Source organism: Vidua macroura, chromosome 16, assembly GCF_024509145.1.
Source record: "Vidua macroura isolate BioBank_ID:100142 chromosome 16, ASM2450914v1, whole genome shotgun sequence".
NCBI classification, from domain to species: domain Eukaryota; kingdom Metazoa; phylum Chordata; class Aves; order Passeriformes; family Viduidae; genus Vidua; species Vidua macroura.
This window is the reverse complement of record NC_071586.1, coordinates 3609360-3633695: the sequence shown is the minus strand read 5'-3', so window position 1 is coordinate 3633695 and position 24336 is coordinate 3609360. Positions and strand designations below refer to the sequence as shown.

General features: G+C 42.3%; 1 long non-coding RNA gene across 1 annotated transcript; it reads right to left on the bottom strand.

The window, feature by feature from the left end:
* Positions 1–1876: 1876 nt before the first annotated feature.
* On the bottom strand, positions 1877–19436 carry LOC128815209 (uncharacterized). The gene is made up of 3 exons (XR_008439582.1): positions 19315–19436; positions 9496–9589; positions 1877–2127 (listed from the first exon to the last, which is right to left on the bottom strand). It is a non-coding gene; the product is annotated as an uncharacterized LOC128815209 (long non-coding RNA).
* Between the last annotated feature and the right edge of the window lie 4900 nt (positions 19437–24336).

Sequence of the window (24336 nt, the reverse complement as noted above, 5' to 3'; positions counted from 1 at the left end):
CAAGAGCCATTGTCTTGGTCCTGGAGGGAGTTCCTTTACTGTCCCTTATCTATTTACATAAAATATCCCACTTCTGTCTCCATGCATAGATAAAATGTAGGTGTTAATACTTAGACAAATATCTGAAGAGAAAGTTGAAAAGACAAAACACACATGTTTGTGTTACTGTTCAGTTTTCAAATGAAAATATTACTGTTATTTTTCAAGTTGTGCCATTACTGAGTCTTCTTTTTCTAATTCCATGCGCATTGGAGAGACAAATTGAGGGTGGGGGGGTTTTATTGTTAATTTTTCCTTTGCTGACTTTCCTCTTTTTGGCCCTTATTCTCAGGAATACTGACTCTATCTTGCAGTATGTCTTATGTCTAGAAACTACTTTTCCCAAATTCCATATTTCCCTTTCATGCCTATAAAACAAAGATTTGTGTATTCAAGGGAGAGAGAGGCAAGGACATACAGAGAACCTGTGCAGTTATTCAACCATATTCTTCATTAATTGCCTCAGAAGTGACCTCTCCCCTCTGGTTTTATTTCAGCTCTTGCCTACATGAGGACAGAGCCTTTTCCTTGTTGTGCTGCAGCATGCTCGGGGCTATGCAGAAATGTCACCTCACGAAAGCAAAGGAAAAAGAAAAATAAGCCAACTGAAATTCCGATGATGACACTTTTTGCAAGCTGCAAGGAAATGATGATTCTATACCTCGAACTGTCAGATGCATCTTCCCAAATCCCTCATTGCTCTGTAATGTATTACCATAGCAACTCGTCTCTGCAGTGATCTAGAGCTCCCCATGGGCAGCCTGCACTTTGTCAGCACTGCCACTCCTCTGTGATGCAAGGAACACTGAGCACTTAAACACCAAATCATTAAAGCAATGTTTCCCCAGTGACCACGCTGAATCACACAAGGATTCAAACCAAAATTATGGTGGGGAAAGTGAGAGGAGCTTGCAGCATTTGGTGTAGGAGGGAAATGAAAGTGTTGAAAAATAATGAACAGAGCAAGAAAACAACTTCTAATGCTTGGTTTCTTTAAGGAAAGAAGATCACAGCATCACTGTGCTGTAGATTCTGACTTTATGAATCCTGCCCCTTCTCTTACCAGTCCTCTACTCCCAGTTTTACTCTGAGTAATACAAACCTTGATTAATATTTATCTTTTCAATGACAGCTGCCACCAAAATGGCCAACCACTGTATCTCTGACTTCAAGGACCTGCCTGTTTTTTGAAGGGTATGAAAAGAAGATCAAGATGAAAATCTCATTTTTCCTCCTTTTCCTTTTATATTTCTTAATCTCCCATCTTCTTATCTATGCACATAAGCCTTTACATCAGCTGATGCCAGCATCCTGCCTCAGCAAATAGGAATGAATTCTCCCTCTGCAGAGAAGCCCTGTTCCTCATCCAGCACCATGTGTGTTCTTCAGCCCATTTGCAGGGATGTAGCCTCAGTGTGCCTTACCCAACATGCAGAGAACAGCCTCAGAAACACCATAACCCTTCTCCCATAATACACTAACAACCCGTGGTGGGGAGAAAATTCCAGTTTTCCTAACTCCCGCTGTTCCCCTTGTAACATCATAATTGCAGTCATACAGCCTGGAAAATGAATGCCTGCTAAGGGGATTTCAGGTGTCTATTGTCTGTATGATGCAGAATGATTCTGTATCATGATACCTGTATGATTCAGATGTCTACTGTCTGTATGACCTTTGAAACTTTTATCTTGTGTTTCCAAAGAATTGCAGAATCCAAGGCTCTTTCTCAAAAAAGTTTTATTTTTAACAACTAGGAAGCATTACTCTATTTCTAGGAGCCCATGGAGCTTTACACAGTTGGGAAAACACACACCACTGATCTGAAAGGGATGATTCTGTATGCCCCAGACTGGCAGAGTCAGGGGGAGCTTTTCCATCCTGCCAAGCTGCAGGAGCCTCCTGCCACGCTCCCTGGCAGTGAAGCACATCCAGAGGGTCTCTCCATCTCACACGGTGATGCTGTGAAGCAAAGCTGCTGCAGCTGCAGCACTCTGGGTCTGACAGACCTTGGCTATGGCAGGGGTGCCTTGTGCTGTTTCCTATGTGCTGCACAAAAGCCAATCCCTGCTCTCAGCTGCTCCTGTGCCACTGTGGAAAACAGATATCATCATGGCAGGGCAAGGAAAATCACTGTCTAACACCTGGAGTTTACATGTGCAAGCTGGGACCCTGACATGCTGCTTTATTAATACAAGGAAGGCATTTCTGTTTTATAATCAAGTGTTCAGGCTGTTCTTTGTCACTGTAAAAGGTTGCTGCATCTTTTACACAGTGAGGATTAGGTGAATCATTCAAGTGCTAATTGCCTCTCTCCCCACTTTGTTGGAAGCATTACTAAAGCAGCACCTTACTTTGCAGAAAGCCACTTGTTTCTTCTTTATTTCCTTAGAAATAAAAATTTACCTAGGCTGACTGCAGAACACCTCGAGGGAAAACACACCAACCAGCAGAACTGGAGGAAATCCAGTGCCACTCCTGTTTTCTGAAGGGACAGGCAGCAGAACCAAAGGAGTGAGAGGCTGGACAGCCTCACCTCATCACCTGGAAAGGTGGTGGGGGAAGCACCCTGGAAAAGATCTCCAGGCACATGGAGGACAAGGAGGACATCAGGAGTAGCCATGGATTCACCAAGGGAAAGTGATGCTGGCCAACGGGGCTGAAGGATGGCTGGCAGGCAAGAGGAGCAGTGGGTATTGCCTGCCTTAATTCAGCAGCACTTCTGTCACCGTGTCCCTAGCAGATCCTCACAGAGGAGCTGTTGATAAAGGGGCTGGGTGAGCAGACTGAGCTGGATTCAGAACTGGCTGAACATCCAAGGGTCCAGCTGCAGCCCAGCAACCTGCAGTGATTTTGTATCACCCTCTGTGGGTACTTCATGAAAACGCACCTGCCTCAATGTTTTAGACTCACTTTGTTTAAAATCCTTTAAACAGCTTTAGGTTCTTTACCCTTTGCTCTTTCACCCTGTACAGAAAGGCACAGAATGTCATGGTATTAAGTCTCTTTTCCTAGAAAATGCCCTCTAGGCAATTAATATTGAGCTCCTTCAGATGCTGAGCCCTGTGTGAATGACATTTTGGTTGTTTTACCCCTCCCCAAGTTGTGGGAAGACAGCTTGTGTGTATAGCACAGGAGCCAAGGGACCTGCAAACCCATTTGCTCTGAGATCTGGGAAGACAACGCCGTCTTAAAATATTATGGGCCTCAATTAAAATACAGCTGAGGGCAGCAGGCTGAAGTGAGGCTGGGAGAGAAGCAGAGCTGAATGCTGGCAGGAGCAGGGATGGAGTGCTGGAATTCCAACCAGCTCCTGTCGCTGACAAGCACAGGCAGAGGCAGGTTCCCTGTTCAGAGCACTTCATTAACTTCAGCCAGTTATTGCTGTCTGTCTTCTCATGCACAAATAAGAATTGCCTTGTTTGTTTGTGGCTGGGTTTATGTCAAAGAGTTTCCCAACACCTGATGGAGAAGATTTCCTCTCAGAGAGGTCAGTTTGCAAACAGCACACATTAAATTCAGCATGGGCTCATATCCAATACCAATGTGCTCCAGAGACACCTTAGGCTGTAACCTTGACTTCCAACTCAGAAGCTTTGTCAGTTAAAGACTTTTCAGCTCTGTTGTAAGCTATTACATGACCTGCACTTGGCCAGCCATGCTCTCTTGCCCTGTTTTACACAGCCCTAAAAAGGAGTTTGGTTCTGACCTTTTTCACAACTGATTGTTCCTGTGCTGTTCTTTGGGCTATAATGTTTATGGATCACAGAGGCCTGCATAGATGAACTATTTTATTACAGCCATTACCACTGAGTAATCATCATGTTTGAGAGAGAAAAAATTATTTTCCACACATGTTTGCAGAGAAGTCCAGCTGCAGGATATATATGCACTGATGGTTTTAAAAGACTGGAATAATTCAAGGAGAAAAAAGAAACTCAGAGAAGAACAATGTCATTCAGAGAATGACACAACTACACCTCATCCTGAATACAAAGCCAGGGTAGTGTGCATCAAGTGTATGAATGAAAAGGAGCAGAAGATTTCTCTCTTTCAACTGCACATTGTAGCTAATGATGCAGGAAAGCAGGCTGTCCTTTTGTGCCAGCACAGATAATTATCCACTGTCACCCACCGGGGCAGAATCCATTCCCTGCATTTGCAGAGGTCATCCCTGTGATTCCAGCCCTTCATGGAAAACACACTACCACGTCAGGAGGGATAAACAGAAGTACAACACAGCTCTACAAAGGCAACTTGGAGGAAGTTGAAGCCTCTCTGCTGAGTCCTTGCCCTAGTTCTAACACCAAGACCTTTCCTCCTTCTAATAATTTACAATATCATTGCTATCATGTTGCTTTTTTATTGATTTCTGTTATGAGGCTGGTGGAAAATGAACACCAAGAGGACAAGAAGCATCCTGTCCAGAAAATAGCCTGTGTGATGGGCTGCACCTTGCTCCATGTCATCCCTGTCACTGCAGTGAGGAAAAGGGAAAATACAAACACAGGACAGGCTTTGGTCAGAGCAAAACATTCCTTGAAAAATCAGAAAAAATGCATTTGGCAAAAAAAAACAAGCAAGAGAAACATGCACAATAAACAGTTGTACCTGTTGTAACCACATTAACCTGAAGGAAAAGGACAGGAAGGTAAAACACTTGATGAAGTGACTTAATTCAAAATTTCTAAATATTTTTTCCCCTCTTTTTAGGCCCAGGGGGACAGGAAGAAGGCACAGCAAGTTACCTTACACAGCCCTGCTCTGCTCACCAGGCTGCTCAAGATTCAGAGTTCTCAATCAGCTGTGGCAAAGTCAGCACAAGTCCCCAGTCTTTGTTCACAGTCATTGTTTGTAAAATAAATTAGAATTACATTAAGGGGTTGAAAAGCCTTTGGAAAATATGCTGTGGCTCGTGTCTAAGGGAAATGTGCAGTTCAGGTTCATATCCCACCATCACTCAGGTACCCAGTGATTATAGCCAGACCTTCCCTCCCAGCTGCTCCTTAGACCCATCCTCCCCTCCTTTGCACCCTGAGCTGCAGGATTAGGGGATGTGTCACCTCATGCCTTTGCCTGCAAAGGTGAAAGATCAGAAACCCAAGCCTGCTTACAGGTGTTACAACTGTCCAAAACCAGGCAAGTTGCCTAAACTGTCATCAGTCTAAATTATTTCCCTCCCTCTGTCTCCAGTTTCTAAATGGTCTTCACACACCGAATGTAATCAACCTCCTGCATGGCTCTAATTATGCTCCACTGCTGAAAGAAATACAACAATTTATTTTCACTGAGAAACACCTACTTTCAGAATGCAAGGAGGACTGCAGTTTAGAAGAATGCTGCTGTAAGGTGACATTTCACACCCTCTTCTCTGTATTTACTCACTTACTCATGCAATAATGCCCAGTGCTGGAATACAATGGCAAAACATGCTCAACCCACTGAGTACTGAGGGAAAAAGATGTTTATTCTCAGTACAGGAGATCCAAATTCAAATCTGCAAGTGGTTCCCTGTTTAATGATTCCATTTTATCTTCCCTTGTCAGTGCAGCAGAGGAGCAGTATTTGTGACAGTGATACATTCTCCTCTTTCTGATTCTGCCATCTTGTGTCTGAATTCAACTCTGGGAATCATATATCTTCATTCCAAGGGCCATGTAGACATCACTGATATCCAAGAAAACCTAAATTCTCCATACACACAGAGGATTAAAAGTTTTATTTCATTGCTCAAGTTAAAAATATTAAATCCAGGCAGTTTTCTATATCCTGGTTGCATCACTCCATTTGAGAAAAATACCAGCATCTGAAAGCCAAACTCTTCAGTACAGCTTAGAGCAGCAGCAAAACTCTCCTCAGCTTTACTGAGGACAGAAGCAGGTTCTGGACAAGGCAGGAAAGTCTATAAGAGTGGCAGGATATAACCTCTTGTCTCAGCATCTGACCCTTGGCTGGGTGCAGCTGAGCCAAATCAGGCAGCTGGAGCCAGGAATTAGGAAAGAAAACCAAATCCTGCTTGTGGTTTATTATTATACCCATTTGTTATTTTTATTTATTTTTTATTATTATTATCACTGCTTTTAATGAAGGGATGGGACCATCATCGGGCTAAGAAGGATTTATTGCTCAGGCAAACATCAGTCTCAGAGGCCGTGAGATCTATGAGAGCAAGCAGCTGGCCATAGCTCAAAGTAGACACAAGTTCTTTGTTACAAGGCATGATATAACTTTCTAACCCAATGGAAAGTTGCCACAAAATTTATTTTGCTTTTCTAACCTATCACCTGCGTCTTAGGTTTGAAATGTGTGTGTGTATTCTGTTCCCATCTGTCAGAGCTGGGGCAGTTATCTCTGCTCATTGGGCAGTTTTCTTTATCTCTCCCACAGCCAATCCTCCCTCCAGGAGATCTCTTCTGTTCATGGCCACTGAGTGTCCCTGCATGGCTGAGAAAATGCCATCATCCCATGGGGAGATGCTCCACCCAGGGGAGGAGCCAAGCATTCCTACCTGGATACAATCTGAGATTTTGGGAACACCACAGCAGCCTTTGCCCACTGCATTCCCAGAGGAGCAGCTTTCTGCCCCACTGCATTCCCAGAGGAAGCCCAGGCCCATCTCCAGCAGCCCTGGAGCTCCAGAGGAAAACTCCAGCCCTGTCCAGGATCCTGCTCCAGCAGAAGCACAGCTGGCACTGCAGGAGGGCTGAGCCCCCATGGAATGGCACTGCTGCCACCACCCTGACCCACAGGGTGTCACCTCCTATTCTGGCTCTGGCAGTGGTTTATTTTCTTTGTACTATTGCATTTCTATTTTAATTTTCCTAATTTGGAGGGAGGGGGTTTACATTTTCCATTTCAAGGAAGACTCCTGCCTTCCTTAGCAGACACCTGTCTGTGCAAACTAAGACACACCTTTACTTACTTCCACTGCACTGCAGACACTTTTATCCAATGGGCTGCTATCACACATACACACAAAAGCTTCTATTATAACTTCTGAACCCTCAGCTTACTCTATACAACCACACCCCTACATTAGAAACCCTTCTCCATCTTATCAGTGCAGCTTCTCACTTACCTAAGGCATATTCTTACTTACAACTATAGAAACATATGTTTATGGTTTTTCTACTTGATGTCTGTGTATTTTATTTTAACATCAATCCAAGCTTCTTTTAAAACTGCAGCTCAAACCCTTCAGTGTTTGTAGAAGTTTCTATCTTTCCATCTCCCACAGTTTTTCTGTCACCCAGGAGCAACAGCGCGGGATTGGAGAGTGAAGCCAGGTCCCCTGCGCCCCTCACCAGGGCCACCTGCCCAACTTAGGTTCAGCAGGACTCAGAGGTGCAGGAAGTGCCTGCTCAGCCTCACAGTGCTGCATTTTGATCAGAACTGAGCAATGAGCAGAGCTAAAAACTGTCTGGTTTTCAAAGAAGAAATGCCAGCTACATCCAGGTGTTGGAATCCTGGACGCCGAGAATTTTAAACTTTCTGTGCTGAAGGGCACAGACCCACAGGAAAATGCTATATTTGACCTGAGGGTGTGGAAAAGGCTTCCAAAATGGATTGAGAGCACTGGGATTGCAGGTGTGTAGTTTGATTAGAAGTGTGTAAAATCACATGGTGGGAAATTTAGAGTTTGGGGGTTTGGAATATAGAAATATATATGGGGCAAGGTGGAGGTTTTAGGGCTTTCTTCTCCACCTTCTTCCTCATGGGTTTGGGTAGTATTCTGTAATTGGACAGAAAAGTCCGCATTGCAGGACACAGGTGGTTGGTTATTGGGTTAAAAGTGAAAATCATTTAGGTGTCAGTCTTAATTGGGTAGTTTAGCCTTAAAAGACCTTGTAGAGAAGGATAGTTAGCCATTTTGTAGCTTGATAGTAGAATGCTGTAGGAACTCACCACTTGTAATAGAGATAAGAAATAATAAACATCCAAGCCTGAATGTGAAATATCATCTCAGGTGCCTTCAATCCCAACCTCGACAGAGAAAGGAAAACAAAGCCAAGATCCAGCACCCAGGGACCTGCTCTTCCAAATGGGCTGTGATCAGGAAAATGGACAGTGCAGAATTGAATGGCAACTCAGCATGGCATGGGAGCCCGAAACTGCTCCCTGCACAGCACTGACATCTCCTCTGCAGACAGCCAGGCACCCACAGCTGAGCTCTGAAAAGCACCGTGCACACAAACCCTGGGGATGTGCAGGGGGAAATCTGCAATTCAAAGGAACTCTTGCTTAAAGGGAGATTTTAGTGGGCTACTACAGAGGAGTGGTTCTAGTGTACTGTTTGCAGTAAGATAAATAGATTAATTCACAAAGGGAAAAAAGACAGGACACCTTTTTTATCCTCAGAGGAATGAAGGAATAAAAACTGTTTTGAGCCATCTTGGACATCATAGTCTGGACTTTTATAAGAGCAGGTAAGATCTTCAGCATAAAGTGAAACAGGGGAAAACCCCAAATTCTGCTAAAGTGCAGCACATTTCCCTTTCAGTGCTGCTTGATGGTTGTTCTGCTGCCTCCAGGAGCTGCCCAGGCACACACCTATAAACACTACAAAGGGTTCAGACCCCCTGGCTGTCCCTGCTGAGGGCACAATCTGAGCCAGGCCAGACACTGCCTGCAGTCAAGGATGTCCCCCCCCAGCATATTAAATGGCCTTTAGAGCAGCTTTAAAGGCTCCAAGAGGAGAGAAAATCCCTCCCAAAGGTACACTGCACTGCCAAATCACTCTATGATTCTTACTTACAAGATGACAGCCACAGCTCTCAGTGTAATTGATGTTTTCTTTAAAACCTTCTTGAAGAAACAACCAGGTTCTGTGGCCAGAGTGCACTGGAGCAAGGCTTCCTGAGCTTTTGATGGATTTGGGCCCTGATATGGCAAGTAAAATTCTGTGATCTGTGCTAGGCAGAAGGTCAACAAGATACATATGATGGTCTTTTCTGGCTTCAGGAGCTTATGAACAGCAATTCTTTACAATCCATCTTACACATCCCCATATTGCCTTGATTAATAAGAGTGGAGTCCGGGTCAAAATATTCATCTCTGATGTACTGATTTATAAAATACTGAAGTTCCAGTCCCTGTAGGCAGGAGATTGAAGTGCCAGAGCTCTGTGTGCACATTGCACATCCCTGAGCTCAGGTTTGTTAGCTTGGTTTGATTTACACACAGTAGGTTCTGTCCTGCAGCCCTGTGCCCTTAGGAAGCTGATAGAAACAGCATTGCTGAGCCTCCTCCTTCTCCCAGGAATGCATTTATGGCTGGTTTAACAGCAGGTGTAAGGCTTCTCCTGCATGCAGACAGCACATCCCAGAGATTTTCCTGCTGTCTCACTGCCTCCAGGTCCCAGCCCTGACAGGTGACACACCCATGGGTGCCAGAGGAGAAAGCAGGGAGCAGCCATGGGACAGCACCCTCCTGACCAAGAAACCCTCAAACCCAGCTCACCTCCACCTCACTTCTGTACTGGGGTGGTTTCAAAAGCCAGGAAGTGCCAGTGAGGTCTCTCCAGGTCAGCCCTCATGTCTTCAGCAAATACTTTCTAAAAAGATTAGAAGGAAAGAAAAAAAAAAATCTATCTGATGTGGTTTTTACCAGGGGAATGCATTTTGCTGTGGGCAGAGGTAGAGCTGTGCCACTTCAGCAGAGATGCCAGAGCTCAGCACCCACAGTGTCACAACCACCTGACCAACAGTGCCAGGAATTGGAGCTGTCAAGTAGAATCCAGCCAATTTTCGAGGCATCACATCTCCTGCTCCATGCCTAGGAGGGGACAAACCCTCCATAGAACAGAAATGCCACTGGACTATTTAATTTCTATGAGTTTGCTGTCTCCTAAGTGTAATATCTAATTAGTATCTAACCTTCTTGCTCTTTGGGAGCATCATTTACATATTCAGTGCATGGTTAGCCATACCAAGTGCTCAGATTTCTGAGGATAAGAGGTCTGTTATGACTGTGTAGGAAAGTGGCTTCATTTGGAGCAGCTAAAAGATTAACAACGAGGGGAATCACCAAAACATACAAATATATATGTTTACTGTTAATATTAGTGTTCACTGAAAATGTAATTAGCAGGCTTAGCTCAGATTCTTGTAGATTAATTAAGAGTTATGGACGAGGGTTTGTTAAAGGAGGCACTTTGGGGACAGGAAACATCTGCCCTGTGCACAGCTGGATGAGGCAAAGAAAGGTGGGACATCATCCCCAGAAATTCTTCTGAGATGTGCTGTGGTAAAAGCAGAGAACATTTATAGAGTTTTTCCCTGACATCTCCCCACTTTTTTCTAAAGCCATTTGGATCCTTGTGGGTCCCTTCTGACTCAGGATATTCTATGAGAGACACATGGATCCCCCATTCTGAGTGTCCTGAAAAGGAACATCACCACTGTCCTCAGCACATTCCATAATCTCTTATGTTTAAACATTAAATCGGGCCAAATCTAATTAAATTGGTATTTTAAATCTGATCTATAGTGGTGTTAATGAAAGCAGGTCATAGCCCTCTTTTAATCTTTTTTTCCTATATTCCTAACTGGAATAAGAAAAGTTGTCTTTTTACCCTTGGAAAATCTTTGCAGTTGCAACATATGACTGGTTAGAAAAAAGCAAAAAATGACAATTTTTTTTCCATGAAAAATTTAGGAAAATATGTGTTCTCTCCATATAGTTTTTACTTGCTTTTAGTTGATTTGGTTCACATACAAAATGGACTGAAAACATATTTTTAAACACCATTATTTTAAATCCCATTTATTTAAATACCTTGCTTTTATTTGTAAATAGTGAGAAACTTGCAATGCTTTAACCTCTAGAGTTATATCCCATAATATCCTGCATTAGTAAAAATATTATTTACCAGCCCCTCCAAAGAACCTCAGACACTCTGGTACTAAACCCTCAGGAATTCGCTCTCTTTTTTTGTTGTTGTTGTTTTTTTAGGAAGGATTATTGATAAACGTCTAGAACTGGAATTATGTTTATGGCAGCTGACAGATCCCGTGCAACCATTCCTGCAAAGTATTCCCACGGGGATAATTTCCTGTGAGAGCTCCCCGTGTCCCAGGAGCAGCTGAGGAGGTGAGGAGAGGCACAGACTGTGGAATAAAGCACCGGGCCCAGGAGGGGGTCAGGGCTGCAAAGCCCAGCTCAGGAGAAGCAGCTCCTCTGCACACAGACATCTCCAAGCCTCCTGAGCTCATTACAGTCTCCACAAACTAATGAAGATCACTAATTATCTATTCCAGCAGTTTCCCTGACAGAGAACACCCCTGCAGTTTGTCCTTCCTGCTGACACCAAGCCCACAGAGCATCCCTGCCCTGATCTAAAGTTATTTTTCTCTAGATTTACCCTGGATAAACTACAGCATTCCCTTTCAATAACAAGGGAAAGCCTTCAATAACACCATTAAGTAACTCACACTTTGCTTTTTCTCATTAAGAGGCATTTAAAAGGAAGCCATTAAATTTATAGAGGGTTAAAACCAATAAGAAAACTCAAACTGCTCACTCATTAACTCGTTCACCCTTGTGCCTCCCAGGCTGTTATTTCCTTTCTTATTACCAACTTGCAATAAACTTCTTACTTTACTGCCCTGCAAGTGCAAAAATGGAATGGTGGCTGCCCTGTGACCTGATTTATGAGCAGAGGAAAGCAGCAGCTCAGTGTGCATTGCATTATTGAGACCTATGGTACAGCCTCCCTAATGTAAAAATGATTCATGACTTCATGCACAAACTCAAGCGTTCAGGCACATTGTTTCCTGAATCTCGTGGTGTTTGTAAAGTTGGTTCGTTTATCTGTGGGCCCAAGAATAGGGAGGGGTTTGTGTTCAGCTGATAGAGGTAGGGCAAGTCTGAGTTAAAACTTGGGTATGTCCAAGCAGCACCCTTTGCCATGAAAATGAATTTTACAAGATAATTGTTGGGCATAATATATATGTAAGTTATTTTCAAAGAGGTCACAATGCTTTAAAGCAGTTTCATGTATTAATAAACGTGAAAGACAGATTCAGCTTTTTTTTTATTCCAGGTAAATACCAAAAATTAGTGCCTTTACCTTCCTCAGAATTCTCAGAGCAGCCTCCCTTACAGATAATACACTTATTTAATTTCTCTTAAAATTCTGTTTCAATTAAACCCTCTCTTAAGCTTTATTGCTCAGGCAGTGGATCAGGACTGAGCCGCAGCCCCCGTCCCATGGAAAGCAGAACCCACAGACCCCAGCTTGGGAAAGCAGCAAAAGCCAGCTCGGAGCCAGCAGGAAATAAAAACAGCCCTGGGAGCCTCAGGGAGCAGAACTCCAGCCCTTCCTGACCGAGCCATGCTCCGGGGTTTGGGAATTGTGCACTCCTGACACACACACAGCTCCGGGGTTTGGGAATTGTGCACTCCTGACACACACACAGCTCCGGGGTTTGGGAATTGTGCACTCCTGACACACACACAGCTCCGGGGTTTGGGAATTGTGCACTCCTGACACACACACAGCTCTGGGATTTGGGAATTGTGCACTCCTGACACACACACAGCTCTGGGGTTTGGGAATTGTGCACTCCTGACACACACACAGCTCCGGGGTTTGGGAATTGTGCACTCCTGACACACACACAGCTCTGGGATTTGGGAATTGTGCACTCCTGACACACACACAGCTCTGGGATTTGGGAATTGTGCACTCCTGACACACACACAGCTCTGGGATTTGGGAATTGTGCACTCCTGACACACACACAGCTCTGGGGTTTGGGAATTGTGCACTCCTGACACACACACAGCTCTGGTGGCCGCTCTCAGAGGGGAGCGTTTGCTTCCCTGCGAGCTGGGGTAGAGCCAGAGCAGAGAGGTTTTGAGCACATTCTTCTTTCCTCCAAGGCCACTCTGACTCTGCTTTTTATCACTAATTTGATGTGGGATGAGAGAGGTGGGGAGGGAAAAAGGAGAGGTATCACCTTGAGAGTGAAATTCAACATTCAGAGGGGGTTTGATAGCATATTTCTCAAGAGAGAAAAAAAGTTACAACAACCATCTTGTGGAGTTTAGTTAAAGAACAGAAAACCTGTCTTACTGACTGTTAAAAAGAGACAAGAAAACATTTATTTCTAATTGGAAAGAAGTGCATCCCACCTACTATGGATTTGGGATAATCCTCATGTACATGGGTTCATGTGCTCTCCATTCCTACAGTGATTTATCATTAAAATTTGATTTTGAGGGGACTGCAAAGTAGCTTATTAGACAATTGAATAATGGAGAAGAGACAATAGTGAATTGATTTCTTTAGCACAATGAAAGCTGACAACAAGAAATTAAACATTACTAACTTTTATTATAAAGTACTGGATCAATACCTCTGGCCAGAATACCCTGTTTTCCTAATTACATCAGCAGACCACGAATGCTCTGATTGATGAGAAAGAAAGGAGATGGAAGGATGGAGGGGAAAAAAGGGAAAAATGTGTCAAAGAGGCAATCTGGAGAGTGTGAAGCAAGGCTGGCATTGCTGATCTTTGCAGGATGCAGCTCTGAGTCCTGCCCTGAGCCTTTATTGCAGTGGCTGCTGCAGCAGGGATGACACTTTCTGTGCCACCCCTGGGTCAGCAACGCCTGAGAAGCCCCTGCTTCTCCCATGCACAGCTCACAGAGCATGAGGTAACTCTTGGCAAGGCTGCCAGCCCTCATAAAATAAAACAATCCCAGAGAGGAAGCCAAGAACCCCTTAATGCAGAGGCCACGTGAGGTTTTGTGTGGCCTCCAGCGCTGCAATCTCAGCACAGCTCAGGAGGCTTCTGGTGAAACACAGGAGCTACATCACACTGTGCAATTGTGGTTGTGTGACTGTGAAAATTGTGTCTCTCCACGCCAGCAAAGATGGCAGAGGGGGGAAAGGACAGGGAAATGGTCATTGTTTTCCAGTTTCAGTGGTGTTGCCTAGAACCTTATTAACCAGAATGTTTAAGCAAGGTGCTCAGTTAAAGAAATCCTGAGTTTATCCCCTATGGGGTCACCTGTTGCATTCAAGACTTAGATGGCAACTGGAATTGAGTGTATAGGGCACAAGGTTCTACAAATAATTAATAATTCTGATCTTAAAATGAATCACATAGACAAGCCCATGTTCCTGAGGTATGCCTTGGAATAAAAATACCTATTGGAAAATATTCTATACTCCTGGCTCCTGGATGCTGGCATGTATTAGTTACACAGCAGTCTCAAAGTCATCCACTCAAGTCTGGGGAAGAGAGAAGAATTGAGATCCCCTGTCTGCTGGGCACCAGGCTAGAAAACAAATTTTTGTAATCTGCTTAATTCTCTGTGCCTGGAAACCCATCTCTGAGAAACAGTCACAGCTGCCAGACCAGCATGGCCTTTGGAGACAGCAGCACACCACGGGGACAGAATTTGCCCAGAGAATCAGGGACACAGAGCACCTAAAGCCCAGCTAGAGCAAGAGGAGACAGCTACAGCAGGGCTGCTGTCCTGAGGGAATGAGAGGAGGGAGAGCAGGGGGACAGGGGAGACAGAGACACTAAGGAGGGAGAGTGATGGAGAGACAGGTTGGATTTTCCTGTGATTTCATTTTAAATCAAAATTTTCTTGGATCTAATTCTATTCTTCTCTGCTTCTTTTTGACTGGCTGCTTTCTAGGGAAACCATTGGTTTAGGGGAAAGATACTAGATCAAATATATGGAAAAAAGTAAACAATTACCATAAATTGGAAAAAAACCTCAAACCTAAAGGATAAAGAAGATATCTCAAACAAAAAGAGAAAAGAAAATCAATAGTGAAGTGGCAAGATCTGTAAAAGAGGACAGAAAAAAGTGTCAGCACACAGAATAAGAACTCACTAATGATACAGATCAAAGGGAAACAGGAACATGAATTTGAGGAATTGAAGATGCTCTGAATGAGAAATACAATATCAATATATAAGGTATGAATAATTGTAAAACATCAAAGTACCACTCAAAATTCACAAGTCTCATACTTGAGATTTATGAAGTGGTGGGAGAACCATCAGGAGCAGTGAAATTCAGGCTGAATGCTGAGGGGGAAAAGGTAAAAAACAAAGCAACACTTACAAACTAGACAAGGTGGTCCTGGAAGGACTTAAGAGTCAAATCAGTCCCTACACTAAACTTGATAAACACAAAGAAAGAGAAAACTCCCTTTTGGTTTTAAGCTTGCAGAGAAGAAGAACCTACTGTAAGCTACTCTGGAGAAATAAATATTGTTTTATCCAGTACATTGTAGCTTCTATAACACAATCTCAGCTCTTCATTCATTCCTGAGCTACTCACATCTGAAATCTGAAAATTCGGGTTACTGTGGCAGGTTTTATCATTTCACAGATGTTCTGTGGCTACTCTACATGGAGTGGAAAATTCTCAAACTGGTTTTTGCATGATCTGTCTGTTATCTCCTGAAAAGCACAGACAAAGAACTATCACAGTAGCCCTAACATCAGCTGGAAAACAAGATTATACTACTTAGATCTTTTAAAAACCTCTTACAAAAGAGAGGCCAGACCAAGTGTCTTTGAAGGAAATGGGAATCTTGCCATAAGCACAAGAGATTTTATTCAGACAGGAGGTGAATGTTGAAGTACAGAAAACTGTGAGACACTAAGTAATCACTGCTACAGAAAATCCAATTAGTAAACAACACCCCTAATGCCAAAAGCCTGTTCCTTGAATGGCTAATAGAATTGTTTTGCTTGGATGGTTTTGTTGCATATATTCCCCCTTTTTCTTGCTTTTTTAATATTCTGTTCATTTAATCAAGTTGAATAAGTGACTCAGTAAATATTTGGCTGCTGCCTGCTAATTTGAGTAAGAGATTTCATCCACTTGCATTTGTTCTGTGTAAAACACAGAAGGATTGGGCTGCTAATGGAACAGATCACAGGTGAGCAACCTTAATTCTGAATTAACGAGTTTTCTGGATAGCTAATTTATGTTTCTTAAACCCTTATGGCTTCAGGCTCTGTGTTTCTGGAAAAGCCAGATGACAAAGAGAACTGGTTTTAGCAAGACTTTCAAGCTGGTGAGATCTGACTGCACAGGGCAAGCAATGGACTGGAGGGGTCCAGAGTGAGGGAACAAAAAATGGAATTCAGTGCTGATCCATGGGAAGTGATGCACACAAGAGGAAAAGCCATCCTGGATTGACAAAATCTGGCACCTTGTTAGCATTTGGGGAAAAATAATAGATATCTTGAAGCTATAATAGGTCAATTAAAGTGTCAGTTCAATGCTCAAGTGAAAGAAAATAGCATGTTAGGAATTGTTAGGAATGAATGGAGAACAGAACAGAAATCATCATTATGGCATTGAATAAATCCACAGTGAGTCCACAATTTCACCATTTTGTGCAGCTTTGTTCTTCACCTTCTGCAAAAGAATCAACTAAAATTAAAGTAGAGGGCAGAACAATGATGATAATCAAAATTACTCAAGAATATTTAAATCAAATTCACTTAATCATGGGAGGAGGGGAAAGCAAAGAGGAATATAAACCTGGGAGCAGCAGAGACAAGGGGGAAATGGTTGCTCACTCTGTCCATTAACACAAGAACTAGAGAGGAAGTAGTAAAATTATCAGCATGAAATTATCAGCTAACAAATTCTGCTTCATGCTGCCCTCAATTGCACTGTGGAATTCTTTGCTTCAGGATGCAAAAGGTTTACTTGGATATAAATTCATTTGATACACAGGAAAAAAAAGGCAATTGACAGCTTCTATTTTTCCCACCAAGGCAAGGAGAAAAGTCTTTTTTCAAAAGAAAAATTCAAAGCAGGAAGTTGTTAAGAGTGAAATGCATGTTCATTTTCTTTCTTCTCTCTAGAACCTTAATGATGGCCTCAGCATTTTCTCTATAATGGGACTTCAGGAATTCTTAGGAGAAACTGAAGGAACAGTAATTGAGAGATTTTTTTTTCTCTAACATCTTCCACACTGGAAGAGCTGCAAGAAAGGGAGCCTGTGCTAGGCACCATTGTTGAACCAGTGAATGTGCCAATAATGCCAAAGATCTGACTTCAATTCCCAGCTTCAGCCTCCTTCCACAACCTGAGGCTGATCCTTTCATTTGTCTGTCTTCCTCTGAGTAGAAACCTTTCTCCTAATCCACTCCTGCTGATTTACTCTGCAGCCTCTTTGTTTTTGGGGCTCACTTGCCTGGCACAGAGTGCCTGACATGGTCTGGGACACAAAGGCTGCCTGGTTCTGTCTTCTGGATACAGCTGAAATGCAACTCAGCACACTAAAATATTTATATTTTATACTATATAGACGATAATTATATTGGTATATATTTATTATTTATATAAATATATTTATATTATTTATATATAATATTGTATTTCTTTTTTAATATTATAATTAGACTGTCTTTGAGCCAAAAAATAAACACCACCCTCCATTTATTTCCCCAGTTCAGCTGCTGTTCACCTTCACAGCCACAGGTGTGAACCAACACATTGAAAAATCAAGCTATGTCAGACAAATGTCAGATGCTGTTTATGTAGCACCTGCAGGAAATAGTCTGTACAGCCTTTAGTGCTCAAAGTGCCTCTCAGTGAGGCTGGAAAGGCTTCTGAGGCCATTCACAGCCCAACCCATACAATTTCACTTCCATTCTGGGATACTAAAAAAGTGCTTGGATTGCAGACAGATGTGAGAGGTGCTTCCTTTGCAGCAGGGCTCGGAGAAGTGTTGAAATGGAAGGATTTGATCTGGATCAGGTTGAGGAACCCCAGCTCTTTTTCCATGCCCTGAGGAGCTCTGGTACTAGCACAGAGATAAGTGCACTTTGCTGTGCTTCCAGCAGGTTCATTCCAATAAAGCTGGTGCTTTAAGAGTCCATCCACTCTGAATTACAGATAATTAATCTGCTCAGAAAGGCAGAAAGCAAAACACATCTACAGCACCCACAGTGCCAAAGAGACAAGGGCAGGCTGCTCAGCAGGAGAAGGGCCAGAAATTCTCCATCCAAATGCATTTGCACAATAAAAATCAAGCAAAGCAGCGACAAAAACCCAAACCAGCAAAGCTCAGTCTCCACAGACATGTGGTTTTTAAAATGGCATTAAATTGCACATGGAAGTTCCAATAAAAGGACAAATTAGTTGATTATAGACTGTATCCATCATCATGAGCTCCCAAGCAGGAGCTGAGGGGCCACAAAGCAGGATTTTGGTTGCATTCTTAACTCCCAAAAACACCAAAGGGTGGTTCTGGGCTTTTTGATTTCTCTGTAAGCAACAAAACTCCTCCCTGCTCATGCTGATCCTCACTCAACATCACTTCATCAATAGCTAAGGTCCAGGGAAGGCAGTGGAAAGGTTTTTGCATTTGCAGAGCCAAGCCTTTGGTTCTAGATTTGTAAAATGCTTCAAGCTGAGTATTTCTGCCCCCAGTTGCCTTTTGCAGAGCTGGTGAAGCCTCCATAAAACCTAATAAAATTCCAGCCATTTTTGAGTTCTGTTCTTGATCATAAAGTGGGTTATGCTTTACTACTGCCTTCAGGCAGTGTTTGTTGCAATTAAATGCCTTGATACTCTTATCAGAAATAGAAATAGCCAAGGAGGAGTGGCCCAGGAAGTTTTCAAAGGGTTTAAAGCCTCCTTGATGGGTTCATGGCTGGGAGTCCCAGGTTCACAACACATCTCATCCTAGCAAAGCGATTCACAAAATACTGAAAAATCTATTTTCATATTATAGACACCACCTTCACTTTCTATTCAATGTAGGCATCAACTCAGCCTTGCAAAAATTTGAAGTCAAACTCAATTTGAATTCTAGCCAGTGGCAGAGCTTTGCCATAATTTGTATTGTTGCAGTGTTTGCAAGCAGGAGCAGCTGCCTGTTCCTATTGCCACACAAAGGAAAAGCTGGTGCCTCTCCAGGAAGTGAGGAGGTAATTGCAGAGAGATGAAAACAAACAACTGGAACAATATCAGGTAGCAGTGAGCTGGCTCTGAGCACAACATCAGCTGTGCAATTGCTGCAGGAAACCTCCCTGCACCACGCTGCCCTTGGAGCAGGGCAGCCTCATTCCTGGGTGATGGTGAAGGTTACCCAGGCTGGGCTCAGGCTCTGAGGGACTGCTGAAGGATGGGCAAGCTGGTGGTAAATCAAATCAAATCAAATCAAATCAAATCTATTTCATTTGCACCTCTACTCTTGGCACTATGGATAAGGTACATGAAGTAGCAGAAATCAGGATGGTGAGAAAAGGCTGTATTTTAGTTTTCTTGACCAACCTCTAAGGTGATCTCCAGAGAGGGAGAGGAAGCCTGTGATGCTGACAGCAGAACAGCAGCACTGCCATGGAGACAGAACTGTTTTCCTATTGTGACATTTGTGAGAATGTCACATGGCCCAGTCTTTGCACACTGAGATGTCAAGGCTCAAAGACATTTCCTGGTGCCTTTCAGTGTCCAGAGGCACTACAAACCAAAAGTAAATAACCCTAAGCATTTACAGTTGCTGTAAGGCCCAGACTATCAGTCAACAAACCATTTATCAAGAGTTTCTGCACTATGTGAAGACAGATCAAGAGCCTGCAGCCCTCAGCTGTCATCACATCCAGGAATCTTCATGGCAAGACCCCCCTCCCCAGCAGATTTTTCCAGGAATGGAAAAATCTCGGCATTCTTGCTGACAGCTTCTCTCAATAAAATACCTGGAACAGGCTTGGGCAGGGCTGTGCAGGCACTCCAGTCTGCACGTCTGCTGTCCCTCTCTGTGCTTTATGATCTCCAATACATCACTGGGGGGAAAACATTGCAGTGATGTATTACTAATAAATCTTTAGAGTATTGTCACCTCAGTGATGAATTGCATGAGCACATTGCTGAAGTGCTGCTCCTCTGAAGACATATTATGTAAAAACAATTTCCTTGGATTTTTTTTTTTGTTGTTGTTGTTTTTAGGGAGTTAGGGTGCACACTCACGAGCTTATTTCTCAGCTTTTTTGATCCCTCAAGAGTGAAATCACTATCCAGCATTTTTCTACACCTTGTAGGTGGAATAGTGTGAAACCACTCCACTGCACTCAACCCCATTAAGCAACAGGAAGCAAAACCACATCAGATTAAAGGAATTTCTGGCAGGGTGCAAAACAAAGGTTGCTTGAGTATCAAATAAAGGCTGGATGTTAAGAATTTAGCCAAGGAGAAATGTTGCAAACTGGTTCATCCAACAGAAGCTTTAAACCTCACTTTCTTCTTAATTCTCTTTACTGCTGATTTCCCAGGGGGACAAGTGCTGGTTATTCCCAAGCAATGCAGGTTCTGAGAAGTTTCCAAACTGCCAGGCTCATTTCCACACCCTGCACTGCATTCCTCCTGTGTCACTTTGAGGAAGGAGCCACCACTGCTCACACTCACATAAAGGAAAACCAAGGCACAGAAAGGTCGGGTGATTTACTGAGATCTGATTGCTCAGAGGAGGATAAGGCCCCCTAATTTCTCTTACCCACAGCTAACAGGAATATCCCTCAGCTCCTAAGTGCTGTTTAATGCCACAGCAGATATTTATTTTGACACCTGCACCATTTTCCATGTATCACAAGCAGCTCCTGCAGCCCCTGTGGCTGTGGTGTCACCTCTTTGAGCACAGCCAGCACAGCCAGGGCAGGCTTGTGGCCCTTCTGGGCTGGCAGGAACAGCTCCTAAGACTCAGTTCTAACTTGGTTTGATTTACACAGCTTTGTATTGGCTTTTGTCTCTGTTTGTACTATCCATTCTAGTGTCTCTTAAAAGCACAATGTGCACCCTTTGTGGTTGTTGGGATAGCTCTGCCTTCACAGCACCACCTCTTCTTCCTTATTCCACATTTCCCACTTTTCCCTTGAGGTCCCAAATGGATTTTTGTCACCTTAGGATGTAGAATGTCCCAAATGGATTTTTTTGTTGGATTAAGTTTTATTTATTTATTTATTTATTTAAAGATGGGGCAACTGAGAGGTGTTTTAAAAACTTTTATTCTATTTTTAGTTTTATGTGAAGGGTGAGACAATAGAGATGTTATCATTCATGCTATTACAATTAGAAGCTAACTGTTTCTTAATTACAATATATTTAAGTGGTTTTTGGCTTATCAGTTTTAGCTACATTATGTTGCAAATGTTTTAAAGTTAATCATTTAAATTACTTCTTGTAGGTCTTACTATAATCTATTTCTTATAGTTTTATTTCTCTAAAATATTTAATCTTATTTGTAAGACTATTTTTAAATTTTATTTCTTTTTTAATAATGTCTGTCTTACTCTATAATATTTCTAAGTTAGTATTTCTTATCTCAAAGCTTACATATAAATGTATAGTATGTGAACCTTTTACTAAGTTTAAAGAATTCTTTACAAATCTATTTCTTATATTTTTTGTCACCTAATTATGTAGAATGTCTAGAAAAGTGGGTGTTCTCAAAATCCCTTCTGCTACCCTCCTTTCTTGAGCAATGCTGCACCCCGGCTTGAACAAAAATGGGAATAATCACAAAATTACTTTGCCATCTGAAAAATATAGCAATAGCTACTCTAATTTATCTCCTAGATTTAACATAGGTCCCTTTCCATGCAAGAATTCTCCCTGTGTTAATCTAGAGATAAAGGAGATTCCAGTCTCAAAAGCTGTGCTTTCCTTTTCCTTCAAAGCTAATTGTGCATCTGTCTTCCAAAGAGATTAATAAGCTGCTTCAGCCAGCAAAAGTCTTGTGTCCAGATAAAGACACCAAGTCTTAAAAGAGTTAAGAACAGAAGAGAACAAGGCAGAGTCTCAAGTTTAGCAGGAGGAGGAAATAATAGCCAAATTTGCCTCAAACTCTTAAAGATTACACCAGTTCTGAGCCGGCTCCTTTGGCCTAAAGGAAGAGTAGGTAAGATGGGGCTTATCTTCTTCATATCCATGTTCAATGGGATCTGTTAAAAAAAAAATTTGGATGCTTGGACACAAGAAGTTGAAGCAAATACTGAAGTAGTAAAAAAGAGTACAAAAAAATGAAGAGTACAAAAAACATGAGCCACCACTGCCTGAGACTGAGGGGGTCCAAAGATCTGCACTGAAAGTCTTGCTCATCACCTGAACACCTCAATAAAAAAGTGGCAATCAAACACAAGGCAGTTCAAACCCACTTAGAGCTCACTACCATCATTTGGTCTCAAATCAGCAAAGCATTTATTCAGGTAACTTACCTCCTTTTTGCAAGCTCAGTTATAGGCACCTCCATGGTATTTTGGGTCTTGACTAATTCAGAAGGATGCTTCATTTCAGGATATAATAAAATCACTCTCAAACTAAACAAAAAAAAAGGCAATTCAGAGAGCTTAGTGAGAAACAGAGAAGAAAAAACCTACAAGGGAGAATATCTTCAAACCTGCTTTTTAAAAGCAGGATTAAAAGACAAAAAGCTCTACTGCAAAGAGAAGATGCAAAGCACTTAGAAATGCTATATTTATTCTGGGCTGAATGCAAACTCTTCCTTGCCAAGCCTTCTGATTACATCAGACATCGAGTTTTCCAAATATAGCTTGCTAATTATTGATGGCTCTTTTTTATACCCAAGATAAAAGACTGTCAGGGACTGTTTGAGAGCTCTTCCAAAAAAAGGCTCGAATTTCCCTTTATCTCCAGGATGTAAGTCTTGGATGCTCTGGCAGGAAGTATGGATGCCCAGATGCTGCTCCTAGAAAGATCTCAACATATTCCATATATTTTCCCAGACTTGCATTCGTGATCCTTTGTGGACACCTAATAGAGCAGGTGATATTCCATGAAGGATTTAAGTATATGGGGAAACCTGAGCACAAACTTCTCTGCCAGGCTCCCAACAGGAACAGCAGCTTCCATTTCCCATCAGTAACACACACTTGTAAGTCCAGACATTTTCCTCAGGGTTCATACCCAAAACAAGCTTTTGCAACACAAATTACTCAAGAGAGAAATCAAGCTATTTGGGCATGTTTAGTTGAGCTGTAGCTTTCAAATCAAATTGTGCATTGACTTGAAGAGCTCGCTTAAACAACATTCAATTTTCCCAAATTCATGAAAGCTAAAAGTGCATTTTATTGAGTTGCAGACTGACCTTTAATTCTGAGGACAGTTAAAACAAAAATGTGACAGGCTTGGAATGTACTGCACTACATCACATTGTGTAATTGTAATTGTGTAAATTGTGTCTCTCTATGCCAGCAAAGATGGCAGAGGGGGGAAAGGACAGGGAAATGGTCATTGTTTTCCAGTTTCAGTGGTGTTGCCTAGAACCTTATTAACCAGAATGTTTAAGCAAGGTGCTCAGTTAAAGAAATCCTGAGTTTATCCCCTATGGGTTCACCTGTTGCATTCAAGACTTAGGTAGCAACTGGAATTGAGTGTGTAAGGCACAAGGTTCTACAAATAATTAATAATTCTGATCTTAAAATGAATCACATAGACAAGCCCATGTTCCTGCATATTCCATATGCCTTGGAATAAAATACCTATTGGAAAATATTCTGTAATCCTGGCTCCTGAATGCTGGCATGTATTAGTTGCAGTGGTAGCTCTTGTACAGGAAGCAATGTTGATCATTTAGAATTTGTTTACTCAGGCTAAGTAAATTAAGAGTTTTAGAAATTCCTATTACACTTCAATAAATCCTATGTTTAATAATTAGTGTTTATTTAGCACACAGTACAATAACTGTCTAATTAAATATAGATTTGCAAAACTAATTTTAAAGCAATACTGACACTGAAAGGACTGCCAAGCCTTCTTTTTTTTTTTGTTTTTGTTTTTTTTCAATGTTGATTTTGCTATCAATTTCTCTCAACTTTTGCAACACTCAGGAAAATTCCTTTTTTATACATCTTAATGTCACACTCAAGTCCTGGGGTTTTTCTGCCTCCACTCTCTTCCTTCCCACAGATATACTAACAAAGCTGTTTGATTAATTTGAATTCTAATCTTTTCAATATGCAGTTCAACATACATTTCATCATACCACAAGCAGCAATGAAAACCTTCTTGGACAAGGCCAAGAAGGCAAAAATTAAGCCAGACATCAATTACCATAAGCACACAGCAAGGCCATGATCCCACAGTAATGGGTGCCAGTTCTGGGCAATACTGAATCACTCACAGGATTTATTTGGTCAGAACCAGCCATAATACCCAGACATAGGGTAAGAATTTATGCTAAAGGATAAACAGCAGAAACTTGATGTCACATTGATGGCTGATCTGCCATAAAGCCTGTTGATACCAGCTTAAGGCGCTCCGGGGTTCTGTTGGTTTGTTGAAATT